Source organism: Rhipicephalus microplus, unplaced genomic scaffold (genome assembly GCF_043290135.1).
Source record: "Rhipicephalus microplus isolate Deutch F79 unplaced genomic scaffold, USDA_Rmic scaffold_1209, whole genome shotgun sequence".
NCBI lineage: Eukaryota > Metazoa > Arthropoda > Arachnida > Ixodida > Ixodidae > Rhipicephalus > Rhipicephalus microplus.
The window spans coordinates 5,001-10,312 of record NW_027465740.1 but is presented as its reverse complement, the minus strand read 5'-3'; the positions used below and the strand labels follow the sequence as shown (position 1 = coordinate 10,312).

Genomic DNA, 5,312 nt, shown 5'->3' with positions numbered 1-5,312 from the left:
AAAAAAAAAAAAAATGGGGACATGGCGTGCGTCACCGTGCGGCTTCGCAGCGTTGCCGAAGTCGCCGAGCCCTTCGACTGAGCCGAACGGCGGACAGGGAACGTTGGTCGGCCGTTCTAACCTGTCGGTGCCACGCCGAGACGTCGTTAAGGAAAACCGCGTCGTGGGCCTCTACTACGCCGTCGAGTCGTTGTACGTTTGGTGTCCAGCGTGTCGGCGGCGAGTAGCGGACACGTCGTTCACGACTTCGGTCTTTCGCAGTCGACGCGAACTTGCGGAGAGTCGTGGTGCCTCACGTTTTCGGCAGAAACCGCGGCGGAATTTTCCCGTGCGTGCGCGCACGACCTCGGTGCTGTGCCGTCAGCGTAGTGTTGCACAAACTCGTGGCCTACCCAAGGTGCGGTACGTTTGCGGCCGTATCCTCGGTGGGAATTTCGTGAGTAGGGTCGCAAATTCTACGACCTCGGCGGGTTTGAGAGCGACGTAGACTTGTGGCACGCTCAACGTGCCACACGTTTCGGGGCACACCCGCGGTGAAATTTTCTCGAGTACGCTCGTATTAGTGCCCAAGGAGGTCTGGGTACTTATCGCTGCTATTATGTGGGGGTTCTCGTGAGCGGCGTACGCGAAAGCGACCGGGTGTCTGATATGCGGCGGGCTTCGGCCTCGTCAAGCGTGTCCTCGGGTCTGCTCCAGGGGAATCCACGGCAGTCGTCTGCAGCCTCATCCGCTTGATGCGTTAGGGGCTGGTTGTCGGACGGTGCCGTTTTACCACGATATCGAGGTGTGTTCCGTGTCGTCCTCGGGCGATTCAGATGCGAAAGCGCCGAAGACGCGGGCGTGACCCGTCGTCTGGCGGCTTTGCAGTCTCGGCTCCGTTGCTAGTTCCGGCCGGTCCACCGACAGTGCAGCGGGCTTGGGCAACCCGCACGGCGCGACCGAGTCGATGCAACGAAAAAGAGCGAGCATGAACGTGCTTCTTGCCGCACGGCTCCCACTCGTCTTTCGGGAAGGTTGTGCCGTAGCGAGCTCGAACGCCGTCATCTCGGAGTGCAAAATAAGCGTGTTGGGGCGCCTGAAGGTGGCCTCCGCCGCACACAGACTGCGTCCGGCCCGCCGAAGGCGAGGACGGACGCGCAGTCGAACGATTACCTGGTTGATCCTGCCAGTAATCATATGCTTGTCTCAAAGATTAAGCCATGCATGTCTAAGTACATGCCGAAATAAGGCGAAACCGCGAATGGCTCATTAAATCAGTTATGGTTCCTTAGATCGTTTCTTCCTACTTGGATAACTGTGGCAATTCTAGAGCTAATACATGCAGTGAGCCTGGAGCCCTTTGGGTAACGGGTGCTTTTATTAGACCAAGATCGATCGGGTTTCGGCCCGTATTGTGTGGTGACTCTGGATAACTTTGTGCTGATCGCATGGCCACGAGCCGGCGACGTTTCTTTCAAGTGTCTGCCTTATCAACTTTCGATGGTAGGTTACTTGCTTACCATGGTTGTTACGGGTAACGGAGAATCAGGGTTCGATTCCGGAGAGGGAGCCTGAGAAACGGCTACCACATCCAAGGAAGGCAGCAGGCGCGCAAATTACCCACTCCCGGCACGGGGAGGTAGTGACGAAAAATAACAATACGGGACTCTTTTGAGGCCCCGTAATTGAAATGAGTACACTCTAAATCCTTTAACGAGGATCAATTGGAGGGCAAGTCTGGTGCCAGCAGCCGCGGTAATTCCAGCTCCAATAGCGTATACTAAAGCTGCTGCGGTTAAAAAGCTCGTAGTTGGATCTCAGTTCCAGACGAGTAGTGCATCTACCCGATGCGACGGCTCGGACTGAACATCATGCCGGTTCTTTCTTGGTGCACTTCATTGTGTGCCTCGAGATGGCCGGTGCTTTTACTTTGAAAAAATTAGAGTGCTCAACGCAGGCGAGTCGCCTGAATAAACTTGCATGGAATAATAGAACAAGACCTCGTTTCTGTTCTGTTGGTTTTTGGAATACGAGGTAATGATTAAGAGGGACGGACGGGGGCATTCGTATTGCGGCGCTAGAGGTGAAATTCTTGGACCGTCGCAAGACGAACTACTGCGAAAGCATTTGCCAAGAATGTTTTCATTGATCAAGAACGAAAGTCAGAGGTTCGAAGGCGATCAGATACCGCCCTAGTTCTGACCATAAACGATGCCAACCAGCGATCCGCCTGAGTTACTCAAATGACTCGGCGGGCAGCTTCCGGGAAACCAAAGTATTTGGGTTCCGGGGGAAGTATGGTTGCAAAGCTGAAACTTAAAGGAATTGACGGAAGGGCACCACCAGGAGTGGAGCCTGCGGCTTAATTTGACTCAACACGGGAAAACTTACCCGGCCCGGACACTGGGAGGATTGACAGATTGAGAGCTCTTTCTTGATTCGGTGGATGGTGGTGCATGGCCGTTCTTAGTTGGTGGAGCGATTTGTCTGGTTAATTCCGATAACGAACGAGACTCTAGCCTATTAAATAGGTGCGGGGTTCCCAGCACCTTACAACCTTCTTAGAGGGACAAGCGGCTCCTAGCCGCACGAAACAGAGCAATAACAGGTCTGTGATGCCCTTAGATGTCCGGGGCCGCACGCGCGCTACACTGAAGGAAGCAGCGTGTCTTTATCCCTGTCTGAAAAGACTGGGTAACCCGTGGAACTTCTTTCGTGATTGGGATAGGGGCTTGCAATTGTTCCCCTTGAACGAGGAATTCCCAGTAAGCGCGAGTCATAAGCTCGCGTTGATTACGTCCCTGCCCTTTGTACACACCGCCCGTCGCTACTACCGATTGAATGATTTAGTGAGGTCTTCGGACCGATGTCCGGCGCGGCCTTTCGGTTGCGCCGGTCTGTTGGAAAGATGACCAAACTTGATCATTTAGAGGAAGTAAAAGTCGTAACAAGGTTTCCGTAGGTGAACCTGCGGAAGGATCATTAACGGATTGTGAAGGGTGAGCGCCTCAGCTGCGTCTGCGCCCGACACTTTCTGCCGCTGACCCCGTTTGGACGCGGGGTCGGCTTTTCCCCACGGGGCTGCCTGAATGTGGAGCGGCACCCCGTGACAAATTGTTGCGCCCAGCGGACGCCAACACCGCGACCTTGGACGGTCGGCCAGGTGGCGGACGCGGGTACAAACGGCGCAACGCACTCATAGGTCGGCTTTCGACCCGCCACTGCACCGTGGCTCGAAGCGCTCGAAATGCGCGACCCGACCGCTGCGGGACCGCCTAGTACTGTAAACAGGAGCGGCGGAGCGCGAACGGCGAGTCGTGGTTACGTCGGTAGAAGGCGAGGCTGCGCGTTCCCGAAACGCCAGCCGAGTGCCCTCCCGACCGTTCGAGCGTGCAAGAACGAGACCCGACAATCGCGCGGCGACTGCCAAGTACGAGAGGAACGGCACAAGCGTCGGCGGTCGGTCAAGGAACTGGCGATGTGACGGGTCCGCTGTGCACCAGTGCATACCGTCCCGCCGTCCGCGGCAAGCGCCTCCGCGTCCTCGGGTGACGGAGGCTGCCGGTCGGTTCTTGCAGGCGAGGGATCTCGCTGGCACCGGTTCGCGTTGACGCGCGGCCGGTCATGGCACGGCGATGCGACGGCCGAGGTGCGCAGTACTCGATGGAGGAACCGCACGCTCCGATGACCGTCCCGCCCTCCGCGGCGTATGCGTACCGACCGTAATGGTTGCAGCAGCGCCGGCCGGCTTTTGAATTCGCCACACGAAACACGGTGCGAGATCGCGGTTAGGGGAGCGTCGACGTTGCCAGGCGTTTTGCTTGCTGCCGAGGGAAAGGCGGCACGGCCACGTCGCGCTCGTCGCGATTAGCGGGTCTGCGCGCTTTGGGAAGGTGCCGCAACGACTTGCCGAAAGAGGAAGCACGGAAGAACGAGGGACTTGGACGTCCCGACAATTGAACGCACTTGCGGCCAGGCCCTTGCTGGCTTCGTTCTTCCGCCTCGAGTAGGCTCGTACGCGGCTCCGGCGCCGAAAGTGGTCCTTGGCACCGACTTCGGTGGACGTGGGAAGTGCCGCGCAAGTACGGCGCGCCTGGCTCCACCTGTTGGCTAAAGTAGGCAGCCGGATCGGCATTTTGGTGTGCGGTGGCAAACCGTGGATGCGAAAAAAGCTTGTGCGATTTCGTGGAACAAAAAGCGGGGGTCCCCCTTTTTATGCGGAGGAGACCGACCCGCCTGCCGTGGTGAACCGCGACGCCACGGTAAAAACGGGAGAGGCTTGTCGATGGGACCGTGCATCCCGCGCTCCACGGAGGCCGGGAGGCGGCCGCCCGAGGAAATGTGTAGCCGTCGAGGCCCGCATCTGCGTGCACTCTTATCCAAATGGGTGTACCGCAGGCATTTTCTGGTTAGGCGGGCCAATGAGAGCGAGCACACAACGATACCTACGGGTCCGGCTTGGAGAACCGGCTTCGACGCCTCCCGAGTATTTATAGAGGGGTGGACCACGAAAGCACTCGCAAGTAGCGAAAGCGAAACGCCGTCCGAAACACACCGTTTGCTCGATTTGCGGCAGCCGAAAAAGGCGCGGCAGAGTTTTGGAGTCCAAGCGTGCGCTGAAAAGCGCCCTTCTTGGCCACTGTTTGGCCGAGTGCCAGAAACGTTTGGTTTTGACTGTACGGAATTGAACAAACACTTTTTCACGACTCTAAGCGGTGGATCACTCGGTTCTCGGGTCGATGAAGAACGCAGCCAGCTGCGAGACTTGGTGTGAATTGCAGGACACACTGAGCACTGATTCTTTGAACGCACATTGCGGCCTTGGGTCTTCCCTTGGCTTCGTCTGTCTGAGGGTCGGATCACATATCAAGAGAGCCTTCGGCGCACAAGGGAACGTGAGCCGTCGACTCGTTTTGACCGCGTCGGCAACACGGACAGCACGCTGAACACCTCACAGCGAGCGCCAACAGCGGCCACTCAAGGGCGAGACGGTGGCGACCGTCGTGCCAGAGCCCAACCGAAACGGGGGCGACCGACTGCATTGAGGATGTGGCACCTCGTTGAGACCGCCGCAGGACTTCGAGTCGGAAGGAAGCCTGCAGGGAAAGTGCGGTCGAGGTTGCGTACTCCTCTCTGCGACCGGGCGCGCAAGAGCTGCGAGAGCCACGGACGCGCAACTTTAACGCACGGTAAACACGAGGAGCGAAAGCCGGCCAGCAAAGCTTCTCCAGCCGTGCGCAAAGTGCGCGAGATCGCAGCCTTGCGTTGCGCTTGTTGCCCTCGAAGTAAGCAGGGTGTCCCGTAGACCGGGCGCTCGAACACGCTGCGGGGCC

General features: G+C 58.0%; 2 non-coding genes across 2 annotated transcripts; both read left to right on the top strand.

Moving 5' to 3' along the window:
* Positions 1-1,149: 1,149 nt before the first annotated feature.
* Positions 1,150-2,964, top strand: LOC142796151 (small subunit ribosomal RNA). The gene has a single exon (XR_012893582.1). It is a non-coding gene; the product is annotated as a small subunit ribosomal RNA (ribosomal RNA).
* A 1,719-nt stretch (positions 2,965-4,683) lies between these two features.
* On the top strand, positions 4,684-4,836 carry LOC142796150 (5.8S ribosomal RNA). The gene has a single exon (XR_012893581.1). It is a non-coding gene; the product is annotated as a 5.8S ribosomal RNA (ribosomal RNA).
* Positions 4,837-5,312: the final 476 nt, after the last annotated feature.